Source organism: Humulus lupulus, chromosome 3 (genome assembly GCF_963169125.1).
Source record: "Humulus lupulus chromosome 3, drHumLupu1.1, whole genome shotgun sequence".
In the NCBI taxonomy this organism is placed as follows: Eukaryota; Viridiplantae; Streptophyta; class Magnoliopsida; order Rosales; family Cannabaceae; genus Humulus; species Humulus lupulus.
In genome coordinates this window covers 213,208,641-213,223,604 of record NC_084795.1, presented here as the reverse complement: position 1 = coordinate 213,223,604, position 14,964 = coordinate 213,208,641, and the positions used below count along the sequence as shown (strand labels likewise).

General features: G+C 40.2%; 1 non-coding gene across 1 annotated transcript; it reads right to left on the bottom strand.

Moving 5' to 3' along the window:
* Positions 1 to 12,953: 12,953 nt before the first annotated feature.
* On the bottom strand, positions 12,954 to 13,060 carry LOC133828370 (small nucleolar RNA R71). The gene has a single exon (XR_009890995.1). It is a non-coding gene; the product is annotated as a small nucleolar RNA R71 (small nucleolar RNA).
* Positions 13,061 to 14,964: the final 1,904 nt, after the last annotated feature.

Sequence of the window (14,964 nt, the reverse complement as noted above, 5' to 3'; positions counted from 1 at the left end):
ATCATGTTTGATACCTAAATAGAAACAAGATGCGATTTGTAAGTGACAGACTTCATCAACTCTTTCAAAGGCTCCATGTATGTCCTATGTCTACCTGCATACTACTAAACTCTATAACGTCTAGCTGTGGATGGGGGAAGAAATTAGGTAAATACCATGGACAGAAATTCAGGTTCAAGAGGATCATTACCAGCATCCTCGAGGGGCCACGTATGTCTCATGCCATGGGGAGAAACCTTAACTCTCACCGCTAGTGACGAATTTGAGTTCACTCTCAAGGCCCCATACATTCTTCCTAAGGTCGGATAGCCGCTGCAAGTAAACCATTCTAACACCCACATTTGTGAAGGGTTTGTGGGTATCGGTTTTAGAGTCAGATGATGACAACTCGATAGGTTCAACAATAGGAGGCACTTTAAAGGACCGTCCAGATGCCATGGGTAAGCTAAGACTCAACGGATGTGTGTGCGTGAAAATAACCCTATATCTACAACATGAAAGGGGTGCAATTAAGGTAAGATAAGGTCATATGTATACACGCTTAACATGCCATGGAGATGAGGAATTCTTAAGGAAAATATATGTACTATTCTATGACCCCTACCATCATAAAAAAGATAAGAAAGAAATGCATGTATCATCGATGAAGGGAAGCATACCTAGACATGCGTAAGAGTGACCTTGGGTATACAAATGGAAGCCTTAAAATGTGTGGAGAATGGCCCCTGGATATGCGCGGGATGTACCTTTGGAGTTACAAAGATGACCTCCTACATGAAAACACTTTATACTCCCTTGAATGTAAGAATGGGACAAGGAAAAATAAGTTTTAGAAAAAAGGCGAGAATTACCTCATGAAGTGCCTGTATGGAGGATGGAACCTTGGAGCTCTTGGAAGTAGCTTCAAAGAACTACCACTAGGCCAAGTAATTTTAGGTGTGGTAAAATAAGCCCAAGCCATGAGTTATTTAGAGGAAGAGCCAAAGCATCATATCCCTTGGATTGAATTTAAAGTGAATGGTGGGGATCAAAAGTATTAGTGGCTTCAAGATCCGCGTGTGGAAAAGATTGTCTCCCATTAAATCACTAGGATGTACTTGGATCACCACACTATTTATTTGGTTTTGTGTTTCTTTATACACTAAAAAGAAACACACTACCCAAATACATTTTGTGTTTCTTCATACACCAAAAAATATCACACCAAAGGCGAGCCTTCCATACCTCTTAAAGTAAAGTGAAGCTTGAATGCCATACATATCGCACGAGGAATGTAAGAAGGAGTCTACAAGAACACTTGAAAGTATACTTGTAGTCTCGGGGGCAAGTGTTAATATGGGAACTTGTCCCTTTGAGCACCCAACTCCAAGCCACAAAGTTAGACATCAATATAATGAGGTCTCTTGTGCAAGACCTTAAGAAGGGCCTCCTAGGTCGTCTAGATGCCTCGGCATGAAGGAAGGCCTCCCAAAGCGAGGCATATCTTCACCAAATGTCAAGATACAATATTTTTCCCATCTGTCGTGACACAAGGGCCTCGCATAATGAGGCCTATCTTGCTTTCCTTGCCCGTTTGACGAGACACAAGGGCCTCGCATAGTGAGGCCTGTCTTGCCCATCTGTCGTGACATAAGGGCCTCGCATAATGAAACTTGTCTCCCCCACCTTACCCAGGTGTTGTGATGCTACCCATGCACAAGGCTATATGATGTTTTCCAAGCGTACCTAGCTAAAGGTGTGACTCGCCATAAGCGCATAAGCCTCGCTATGCGAGAAGCCCTACCTTGTGCTCAAGGTCCATGAGAGACCCCACATCTCGCTAGCCTGAAAACCTACAAAAGGCGCATTGCCTCATCATTTATGACTCGTGCCTCGCCGAAGAGGCCCAAATTATCCCCCTAGAGTAGGCACCACTAGCGAGGAGAACTAGCAAGGGCTAAACAATCATTTGGTATCAAGCTAGAGTTGGTGAAGGAGACTAAGTATGTTACTCATAATAATTTGCAAGCTTTCTCACACTTAGAAAAATACACGGAATCTTGGAGAAAGGATGTGTCTTGGAATCATAAGAAGGACTATCAGCTACGAGGCATGCGTATGAGTACGAGATGTACAAACCACAAGAGGACAAACGCGTAATTTTGACATCTGTATCCGACAAGTAGTGGTGGTAAAAATTAGCACGATAAGTGTTGGCATGACCTGCATGTCTCTAACCATGTACCAACATCGATACCATAAGCCTCTGCTTCACCATGCCCTGTGCCACTACCCCGACAGTGTACCCTTGTACTATTTTTTCCCCATGGACCACCATGCATCGGGAGCCATTAGGGCCTAGATATAAATACACCTTTACCCCTCAGAAAAATGGGTTGGAAAATTGATTGTATATGGAGACTATTGAGTAATATATGAGTATTTCCTCAATTGTTGTTCTGCACTTTTCTTTCTCAAGTTTTTCCTAAGTTTTATCTACGTAGTTTTCGTAAAAAGCTATGAGTTTTTTGACCTTATATCGTTGACGAGTTCTGGTCATTAGATTTGATTGTTGAATTCATAATTGGATCAAACTTGGGGTTTTGGATCGTAAGTGTGAATTTTGGATCTCGTTGGGTAATTGGGTATGTTTAATGAAGGTTTGGTATTGCTTTATACTTCGGTAGTCTATTTGTGGTAAACAAAATCTGTGTTTAACTGTTGGGGGTCAATTTTTTGGTTTGGAAAGGAATTTAAATTCTAAGGAAATCGCATTTTTGGGTTTTCTCAAGGTAGCGTCACGGTCCGCTTATGTTTCCTTGAGGGCAGGGTTTGCCCTCTGACCGTCGTGGCACCGCAACCCTTCTAGAGGGCGTTGCGACACTAATGCAGGACTTTTGGATAGGGAAAACTCTCTGTTTGTTAGAGCGCCGCAACACTTTAAAGGGGGCGTTGCAGCTACAAATCAGGGTACCTTTATTTAGGTCTTTTTGGAGACACCAGATAGAAGGGCTCGGGGACAATTCTGCTACCCAGTTTAGTGGAAACTGAGGTCTCGAGAGCTAGGGCTTGATCTTAGAGCCCATTATCTGAGTTATCCCTGATAAATGTACCATTGGTGTTGTGACTAATGTTTTTTGCAAGGCTCGGGGGAAAGGAATCTTACTCAGTGTCGCTTCCTATTTTTCTCAGGACTTAATGTAAGAAAACTGATAATTGTACCATGTGTTGGGCACTGGCCCTATTATCTCGAAACAATTATGACTATGGTTAAATTGTGAATAATGGTTGTGTGATTCTATCTGGTCTTATCTGTTGCATCTCATTGCATGTATAATGCAGGTCGAGATGGCTGGGCCACTTAAAGGGTTATAAACCCATCGGTTCAGCACATGTCGTATGAATGAATATTGGATTGATATGAATTGTGTTATCTATTATCATGCTTATTATGAGTTTTAAATGTTGTGATAGTTTTCTCATTGGGCCTTAGCTCACGGGTGCTTTATGGTGCAGGTAAGGGTGCTTTATGTAGATTAATGTGTTATATATGTGTTTAACAATATAATTGAGATTTTTACACCTTATCCACATGCTAGAATAGGATGCATGAAATATACTGATAGGGCTTGGCCCTTGATTGTTATGTGAATATAAGGAATGTGCCTATTAGCACTACTGTTGAATGAGAATGCTTTGACTGTTCATTTTTGGACCATGGGGTGGTTCCTAGACACTGGTATCAATTCTTGATAAGCCGAGTCGTTGATTGCAGATATACTTGGGTAATTATGCCAAGGCAATCAAATCCACTAGCCGATGCGGAGATCGAGGTTAGAGATGATAACCAGGATCTGAACCCTCCATCTTCCCCTCATGACTTGTAGAAAGTTGTCATTGATATGTAAGCGAGACTTCAGAGACAACAAGTTTCGCCAGGGAACGTTGCATCGATTATGCCACCTACTGTGGCAGCAATCTACCGCAGCCAGAGATTGAGAATATATGGGAGTCGTTAAAAAGCAACACCCTCCTACTTTTGTGGGAAGGCTAGACCCACTGCGAGCTAAGAAGTGGATGAGTATGACCGCCTATATCATGTACTTCATGAGGGTAGTAAGCAATGATAAAGTAGCTTGTGCCACATATATGCTACTTGATGACGTTCACATCTAGTAAGAGGTTGTGTCTTCTCCCAGGATGTCACTGTTTTGAGTTGGGAACCATTCTGTGAGTTTTTAAATGAGAAGAATTATAATGATGCAGTTCAAATTGTGAAGGCAGATGAGTTTACCACGTTTGTACAGGGCAACATGATTGTGACAAAGTATGCCCTGAACTTTGACAGGTTGGCAAAGTTTGCTTCTGATTTGGTGCCAACTGATGCTTCAAGGGGAGTGAGGTTTGTTCGGGGATTAAATTGCATGATTGCAGGGGAAGTTGGGATCATCTTAGTGCATGGAGATACCCCATATTCTCAGGTAGTTAAGAAGGCCCTTACTGCTAATTGCGCAAAGGACTAGATTTGGTGGGAGAACGTCGCTTTGCATGATGTTCAGGGGGTGGTAGCTCGATTTACTTGGTCTGGTAAGGGCATAGGCCCTGGTGACCAGAAGAGGAAGACACCAGACACTTCTACTACTCTTGGTCTTGACAGAAGGGTTCAAGGTGCTCAAGGTGGCCGCCAGGGCGACAATGAAGCCTAAAGAAGTTATCCAAATTGCGCTAGGTGCAGGAGGCGCCATTTGGGAGAATTTCATGCTAAGTAATGCTTCCTATGCAGGGTGGTAGGACATCTTAGGAAAGACTGCCCCCAGTCAATGAAAGAAGTACAGAAGAAGGGCGACATTTTTTACTCCAGTTCGAGTGTTCACACTGACCTAGTCAGAGGTTGAGGCTAGTCCCTTGGTAGTGGAAGGTTAGATTTCTAGCGATGGATCTACTTATACTGTATTGATCGATTCTGGTGCTACCCATTCCTTTGTTTCTAGTAGAAAGATTGATAGAATGTGTTGGCCTTTTGATTTATGTACTGTGAGATTTGGGACCATACCGCGTACTTGGGAGTTGGTAATTTCTTAGAGATGGATTAGATCTCTACTAGTAGAAGGTGATACTAGAGAGTTGTCAGTAGACCTGATTGAGCTAGTTATGGAGGACTTTGATTTGATTTTAGGCATGGATTAGTTAGCCAAGTATGGGGTAACCATAGACTGTAAAAGGAGGACAGTGATCTTCGAGGTCAAGGAAGAGGACCCACTTGTGTTTGTGGGTGCTCTGAATGGTCATCGCATTCCTATGATCTCGCAACTAAAGGCTAGACACCTATTTCATGGGGGTTGCATAGGATTCCTAGCGAGCATAGTGGATACCACCAGGGATGTGTCGGTCGGGCCGACAGAGTCCAGATTGGTCTGTGATTTCATAGATGTTTTCCTAGAGGACCTTACGGGGTTACCACAGCATCCGGAGATTGAGTTTGTCATTGAGTTGGCATGGGGAACAAAACTTGTTTCTAGAGCACCATAAAGAATGTCTCTGGCAGGATTGATGGAAATGAAGGTACAATTACAAGAGTTACTTGATTTGGGATTCATTAGACCCGACTTATCACCGTGGGGCGCACCTGTGTTGTTTGTTAAGAAGAATGATGGAACATTAAGGATGTGCATTGACTACAGGGAGTTGAACAAGGTGATTATAAAGAACAAGTATCCACTACCAAGGATTGATGACTTGTTTGACTAGTTGTAGGGTATGAAAATATTCTCAAATATTGATCTTCGATTTGTTTATCATCAGCTGAGAATCAGAGATGAAGATATCTTGAAGACAGCCTTTCACAGGAGGTATGGGCATTATGAGTTTCTAGTCATGTTCTTTAACCAATGCCTCGACAAAATATATAAATCTGATGAATAGGGTATTTACAGATTACCTGGACAAGTTTGTGATTGTCTTTATTGATGACATACTAGTCTACTCTCAATCAGAAATAGAGCATAGGAAGCACCTCTGCTTGGTACTACAGAGAATGAGGGAGCATAGGTTATATGCCAAGTTTAAGTAGTGCAAGTGTTGGTTACTTCAGGTGACCTTTCTTGGTCACATTGTCAGTAAAGATGGAATTATGGTGGATTCAACCACGATAGAGGTTGTGAAAGATTGGCCAAGGCCTAGGAGAGCCACAGAGATTAAAAGTTACACAGGTTTAGCGAGATTTTATCGCTGTTTTATTGAAGGGTTCTCAAGGATTGCAACACCACTGACATAATTTACACGCAAGAAATTGAAGTCCGTTTGGTTTGACAAATGTGAGAACAGTTTTCAAGAGTTGATGTGGTAGCTGATCACCGCTCTGGTATTGAGTCTTCCTTCAGATCAGGGAAAGTTTGTAATTTATTGTGATGCATCGAGGCATGTGTTAGGTTGTGTTTATATGCAGGTTGGGAAGGTGATTGCTTATGCTTTACGACAACTAAAGGATTACGAACAATAATACCCTACTCATGAATTAGAGTTGGCAGTGGTGGTGTTCGCATGAAGGTGTGGCGACACTATTTATACGGGGAAAAGTGTGAGATCTACACCGACCATAAAAGTTTGAAGTAATTTTTCACACAGAAGCATCTAAATATGTGGCAGAGATGTTGGTTGGATTTGGTTTAGGATTATAAATGTGAGATCCTTTATCATCCAGGAAAAGCCAAAGTGGTAGCAGCTGCTCTGAGTCAGAGAGATTTAGGATAGTTGTATAGCTTAAAGAAAATATCTAGAGAATTTGCAGAGGATATGACCAGAGCTAGGATAAAGTTCATTGTGGGTAGATTGGCCAACATTACACTCAGTCTACACTCCTTGAGAGAGTAAGAGAAGCTCAGAGGAATGATCCTCAGTTGGAGAGGCAACGGGAGGACGTCCTAACTGGAGTGGCTAAGGACTTTACCATTGCTGAGAAAAAAATGTTGAGGTACAAGGATAAATTTTGTGTTCCAATGGATGCTGGTATTAAATGAGAGATTTTGGATGAGTCTCGTAACACTCCTTATTCATTGCACCTAGACACGACAAAGATGTCTCAGGATCTGAAATCTTTGTATTGGTGGTCGGGGATGAAGAAAGTTGTAGTTGAGTATGTGGCAAAACGCCTAACCTGTTAGAGGGTGAAAGTTGAGCACCATAGGACGACTGGACTGTAACGTCCCGAAACTCCTAATAAGGTTTGGTACATTGGTGAGTGTGCCGGGAGGGGATAATTGGAATTATGTGATTTTAATTGATTTTCAAAATTTGATTATGTAATTAGAAGATAAACCATACTCATAATCTTTATTAAATAAAGCTATCATTTTATTTAGCGATTACAGACAATATTTTATATTATTATCTTGAATTAAATCCTCTTGTATATATATCATTTGACATATACATAATTCAAGACCACATTAATAATATTAGATCTTCATGATAAATGGAATGTATAATTAAATACAAATATGAGTGCAAAATATTAACTTTATTTAATTATCAGTAATTGTTCATACATAAATACGTTTTAATGGCACAAATCCCAAGACATTTGATCATTTGTATAGTCTATCTAGGGGACCAAGCGCTGAGCACTTGGCTAACACACGTTCACCCTACCTCTTCATTCTCTTGGTTTCCCTCTTGTGTAGAGGTTTTGAAGGCTTAGGACAAAGAACTAAAACTTTGATTTGGAACATTGAATTTTGGTGGCCCTAAGAAGAATTGGAGCTTGAAATTGAAGTTAGCAACCATCAAAGCAAACCTCATAGCTTAGATTTTCGAAATTTCAAAGGAGGTAAGAACCCCTTCTGTGTTCTTCATTTTCTTGGCTTGTTCTTGAGGTTATGTGTGGGTCTTGACTGAATTTCTATGTTTTGAGGTTGTTGGGTTGTATTTATAGTTAGGTTTAACTTGGGGATAAGTTTAGAAACTTATTTGTAGACTCTCTTTCCTTAGATTGCATAAGTTTGAGGTCAATTTTTAGATTGGAGGAAAGCTTGAGTTTGAGAAACTCAAAGTGGTGATTTTGGAGTTTTTGTGTCTCTGAACGCTTTGAAGCTATTTTTGTGTTCTTTGGCACTTGGGTAACTTATGTTTTGGGTCAAAATTTTATTAAAATGTCGTTGGAACCTTGAATTGGTGATTTTTGGAGATCTTGGATCGGCTAGGGGCGGTTTTGGGTCTTAGAAATTTCAGAAAAATGGAACCAAGAATTTTGGGTTCGCGTTGTAGCACCCATGAATTGAAGGAGAAGAATTTATGGGTGTCTCTGTGCTTTTGGGCGCCCATGCGCTAGGGGGTGGTGCCATTGCATTATCCCTATTTGAGAATATGTTTTTTTTAGGTTTTGGGAAAGGCTCAAGTGTTGAGGGGATAGTTCCCTCAACCGAATTGATGGAATTGGATGTTCTCATTGCTAGGGATTAATCCTGTGTTCTGATTTTGGGATTAGTTCTTAATGTGGTTATGGTTTATGTTGTGTCTAGGAGTCTTGAAAGGCTTTGGAAAGGAATCTTGCTTGGGGTCGTATCTTTTCTTCCAAAGATCTTGATAACTTCATTTTAGTGTCATTTTAGAATGTGTTTTTGTGGTAATCTTGAGTCTTTATGTGTGTTTTGTGCAAGATTACGCTTTTGTTTGTCTTTGTTGTAGGTTGGTGTGCTGAAGCGTGAGAAAAATGTAAAAAGAAGAGAAAAGGGTGGAAAAATGATGCTCTTGGCGGTTGTTGGACTCAAAATGATGCTAAGGATCATTAAAAGTCAGTTTTTGATGAAGAGAAGAGTTGAAAGACCTAATTTGAGAAAAAGTGGAATTAGAGTCGTGACTTGAGCTTATAAGTCGCGACTCTAAGCAAGTCAGAAACATATGGCTGCTGGAGGCAATTAGTGCTGCGACTTGACCTTAAAAGTCGTGGCGCAAGGCAAAGTTAGAGGCTAAGCATAGGGAAATTCTGGACATCAGCCGCGACTTGAAATGCTTGAGTTGCGACACTTTAGGACTTACACAGAATCAAAAGGCTTCAAAAATTGACCCGGGCCGCGACCCTAAGAAGGCCAAGTCGCGGCCCACATATGAAAAAACATAGCTTTTGTAATTTTTTTTTACTATAAATTCATACTTAGTGTTTAATTAGGTCTATAGGTTAGATTTTAATTACCTTTTCTAGAGACTAATTTTGATTCATACACTCGTGTTCTGCATTTTTATATATTTTTCTTTCTTCTTTAAGTTTTTGAATCTTATGTCTATGAATTATTATTTTGTTGATTTAGTCATGTCTGATATGAACTAAACATTTTTATATAGGGTTTAATGTAGTCACTTGGATTTCTATCTAACTTAATTATGATGTTTTATTGATTTTTCTTCTCTATTCTAATCTATATAATGTGTGCTTAATGCTAGTAAATACTTGATCAATATTTGCTTGATTTATGATTTTGATTCAAAATTTGAAAGATGAGAATTGAATATGCTATCATTATATAGACATAGGTTGCATATTGGATAAAGGAACATGTATAACTTGTGTAGTAATTAGGTTTACATGCTTAATGCCTGCTATATGTTTAAGTTTATTACAGTGATGTAGAAAACCTGCATATAGGATGAGATCTTATATCTTGAAAAAGAATAGGAATCGATTTATGTTAACCTGCTATTAGAATAGAAGGAAGGAAATTTAGAATTGATTAATAAAATTAGTAGAATGAAAAGTTGATGAAATTAACACCCTAGGTCTTTTTAATAGTGATTTTCATCTTCAGTTAATTTTGTTCATAGTTATTTATAATTTTTAAAATAAAATTTATTCATCTAAATTTTGGTTGCCAAATAGAAATTAAAAGAACAATTATTGGTAATTGGAAAATAGTCCTTGTGGGAACGATATTCTTTTTATCATCTATACAACTTGAATCGATTGCGTGCACTTGCGTATATATATTTTCACGATCAAGTTTTTGGCGTCGTTGCCAGCGACTTAATTTCCAATATCAAAGTTAATTGTTGTTTGTTCTAATTTGGTTTTTATTTTTATTGTTTTACACTTATTCAGATCAAGGATCTTGTTTGTTTCGGGAATTATTGGTATATGCGGGGTAGTAGACAAAAGGCTGTAACGACCCAAAATCACTAATAAGGCTTAAGAGCCTTGATTAGTGTGCCAGGAGGGCATAATTGGGATTAGAATGAATTTTGTTGATTTAAATGCGCAATTACATGATTAATAGTGAGCCTATGATAATTGATGATATTATATGATGATGTGAAATATATGTATGTGATATATGTGAGAACCACATTATTATGTGGATAAATGTGCAGTCGGCGACTTGGGGTGATCCTAGGGCTAGATAGCGGGAAAAGTCACAACGGGGCATTATGATTGACTTTGGACAAGTCAGGGATATTTCAAGTATCGGGTAGTGATTTAGACTATCGGGTTATGAAAATAAACAATTGGAGATATATTTGAGGTTAGGATGTTTAAGCGGGAATACTAGGGAATTTTACTATTTTGCTCTCGGGGACGTTTTTGGTACCCCGAGCTTTGGGATTAGTCTGATAACTTAAGGATAGACTTAAGGAATATGTTAGAAAACAGTAGACACAAGTTTAAACCGACCTTTCTCTCCTTCTCTCTCTTCTCTCTCTTAGCAAAGGGAAAAACCCTTATTTTCAAGGGGAAATAACTGAAACTTGGTGCAATTGAAGGGCTGAGCTAGAGGATTAGCTCAAGGAACTAATCAAGGACTGAATTAGAGCCAAGGTAAGCATTGATTTTCGTTCTGTGGTTAAGAACTTTAAGAAAATTGGCTAAGTTTTTAATAGATGTGATTTTGATACTCAAGGTGGAGTTTGAGTCTTGAAACTTTGAAGATAGGTCAAGGGATTCTTGGAGGAACGATTCTACAACTGAGGTAAGTTTCAATTCAAAGTTTGATGGTTGAGTTTTAGTATTACGATGGCTGGTTTTGAGTTTTTAGGTATGAAATCTCAGAAATTGGAATTGGGATTTTGGTAAGTGTTAGGCTGGATTTTTGGTGGAATTGTGTTGTTTAAATCATTCTAATGATGTTGTTATTAATTGGTTTTGAGTTGGGAGCTTTGGGATGGCCAAAAGTTAGGTTTAGATGTTGAAAATGGTGGGTTTTTCTGAGTTCGAAGGGTCGGGCCGCGGCATAGTTCTTGGTGAGCCGCGGCCCTTCGAAGCTGATGCATGCTCAGGAAGGAGGGCGGGCCGCGGCATGGTCCAAGCAATGCCGCGACCCTTACCTATTTTTGTGCCTTAGGAGGGCTCTGCTTGGGGCCATGCCGCGGCATGGATGGCCTATGTCAGGGCCCTTAAGGGATTTTGGGATTTTGAGATTTTAGGCTTGGGAATTTAACCTAGGGTGCTCGGGATTGAATCTTTTACCATATTTGGTGAAGTTCAATGTCTCGGGGACTAGAACTTGGTTTAGAAACTCATTTAAGATTGTTAATGGTATCCTTCATCATGGTTGTGACTAGGTGCTAAGCTAGGGCTTGGGGATCGGATCGCGCTCAAGGAGTATCGCTCGTAACTAGCTCATCTAGAAGCCAAAGGTAAGAAAACTACTCCCGATTGAGTATTTGAACGGGACTAAGGGCTCCCTGAAATATATGATTGAAAGAATGGTATTATGCCATGTAAATTGTAAACCAGTGGCCTAAGCGTGCCACGGTTAACTTGTGCAATTGGCACGGCTCGAACACTGGTATCCGAGGACAGCTTATTATGCACTGAGCTCGGTTTAAGCGGGCCGGAGTCAGTGGGTTAAACAGAGGGTGCGGCCTAAGATGTCGGCCCTAGTATTTGTGTAATTAATTATTGTACTTGGCTATAAATGTTGATTAATGAGAATGTTGAATGATCTAAGTATAGATGTGGATTGATTGTACTTTGAAGTATGCTTACATGCTATGGATTGAATGATTGAACATGCTTATAATAGTACTTGATTGTCGTTATTGTATATGTTGTGCATGTTGTTTTCTTGCTAGGCCTCGGCTCACGGGTGCTGCGTGGTGCAGGTAAAGGCAAGAGCAAGATCGATCAACTCTGATTGGAGAGCTCTGCAGGGTGAATGTACATGACAGGCCGCTCAGCCGCCACGGTTGAGGAGATTACAGGGACGAGAGGACCAGAACTTTGTATTTTGCCTTAGTATGGCTAATGTTTACTCTTAACTGTTGAATTTTGTAAACCAGCTTTTAAGCATTGTATTTTTATGGATCCCTTCTGTAAATTGTTTATAATTTTTAAAATGTATCTTTTGAGGCCAAAATGTCTTTTAGCCCTAGAACACTTTAACTAATAACACGTTTTGATTAAACAACTTGATTAGCAAGTCTCACACCTTTATAAACACACAGTGTTGCGGTCTTGGCTATCCAGGTCGTTACAAAGGCACTCATACCAATAGATCTTGAAATTGACAGAACGTGTAAACTGAACCGAAAGATAAAGAAAAGGCTTAAATTTGCCATGGCAGAGAACGCAAATAACGTTGTCAACAACAATGCAAATATGGGTAATGCAGCTGAAGTCGATCCTCAATTAAGAAACTATGTACTCCTTACTATTACAGGGATACATTCAAGCATTCGTCCTCCAACTATTGAGGCAAATAATTTTGAGATAAAACCCTCAATTATTCAGATGGTGCAGAATTGTGTACAATTTGGGGGAGTTACCAAATGAGGATCCAAATCTCCATATCACAAACCTTTTAGAGCTATGTGCGACATTCAAAATGAATGGGGTGAGTAACGATGTTGTAAGATTGAGATTATTCAAATTTTCACTAAGGGACAAAGCTAAGAGTTGGTTGAATTCATTACAAGCCAACTCTATAGTTACTTGGGAATATTTGGCGTAGAAATTCCTTGATAAATATTTTCCTCCTGCCAAGTCAGCCAGAATAAGAGGAGAGATAAATAACTTCCATCAACTTGATGGGAAGTCTTTATATGATGCATGGGAACAATTTAAAGAATTTTAAAGGAAATTTCGACATCATGGAATAGAGAAGTGGCTGATAGTTCATACATTTTACAATGGTTTAGGGGGCAATACAAGGGAAATAATAGATGCAACATCAGGAGGAGCGTTTATGAGAAAAAGGGCTAATGAAGCTTATGAATTATTGGAAGAGATGGCGATGAATAACTATAATTGGCCTACTGAGAATGAGAATAGAAAAGTGGCAAGAGTCTTAGAACTTGATCCAATTGCGCTATTGACCAGTCAAGTGGGATCTCTAACAAAGCAATTGCAACAAAGCTGCTCTGGGAGCTCTGGGAGCAGAATGTACAAGAACAGCTGCTCAACTGCCATGGTTGAGGGGGGACAGGGACAGGAGAACCATAAACATCTGTTTTGCCTTTAGAATGGCCAGTGGTTGCCTACACACTGGAAATTTTGTAAACAGACTTTTAAATGCTATCTCTTTTGGGATCCCATGTTTAAAATGTTTCATTATATGAAAGGTGTCTTTTAAGACCAAAACCTTTTAACCAAAGCTCATTAATGACTTTAGCAAGCACGTTTTCAACTAAATGACTTGATTAGCAAGTCCTGCACCTTTATAAATACACAGTGTAGCAGTCTTGGCTTTCAAGGGCGTTACATCCACAGACCGCTGTCTTCCATTTTTCAACCTTTTGAGAGGGGGAAAATTTTTGAATGGACAGAGGAATGTGAGCTAGCGTTTCAGGAGTCAAAAACCACCTCGCAGAACCTCCTATCTTGTCGAAACCTGTCACAGGATAAATTTTGTACCTATATCTCGCTACAACCGAGCACGCCATTAGCACCGTGCTCATCCGAGAAGAACAGAAGGTGCAAAAGCCAGTATTCTATGTCACAAAAAGGTTACTGGGGGCAGAATCGAGATACCCCTTAATGGAGAAGTTGGCTCTCATCCTAATCCATTCATCTCAAAAGCTCCGACCCTACTTCCAAGCGCACCCCATCCATGTGTTGACCGACCAACAACTACCATAAGTCTTATCCAAGCCAGAAGCCTCGGGTCGATTGATAAAATGGGCTGTTGAGTTCCGGCAATTCGAGATCACTTATCATCTGAGGACAACTATAAGAGGACAGGCCCTGGCAGACTTCATAGTAGAATGCACTGGAATGACTGACGACGAAGTTATAACCCCATCCCACGAGCTGTGGAAACTTTATGTCGATGGGTATTCCAACGAAATTGGATCAGGGGCAGGAATAATACTGATCACCCCAACTGGGAGTCGATTTAACTCCTCTTTGAGATTTGATTTCAAAGCGTCAAACAATTGGGAAGCACTACTAGCGGGACTTCGAATAGCCAAGCAACTCAAGGCTAAGGCGATACATTGCTACAGTGACTCCCAGTTTGTAGTCAACAAAATTTTAGGGGAATACCAGGCTCGTGGGACAAGAATGGCTGCATATTTAGAAAAAGTAAAAGCAGCTCTCGAACATTTCAAATTCTACACAATAAAGCAGGTTCCCCAACAACAAAATTCTAATGTAGACGCCCTAGCCAGGCTCGCCACATCCACCGAGGTCGACGAGCTAAGTGTTGTGCCAATCGAGCATCTATCAACACCCAGTATAAGCGAGCCCGAACAGGAAGATGTCTGCATGATTAACTCCGACCCAACCTGGATGACCCCAATAGTTGAGTACCTTGAAACCAGCATTCTCCCAGCATAATGGAACAAGGCTCGAAAACTAATGTATCAGAATCCCATATACACTATTGTGGAAGGAAGGCTATATCGAAGAGGATACTCTATGCCATTACTCTGATGTGTGACTCCACCCGAGGCTAAGAAGATCCTAGAAGAGATACATGAAGGATTTTGTGGGGACCACATAGGGGGGCATAGCCTATCTAAGAAAATTATATGCCAAGGATACTTCTGGCCAACTATCAA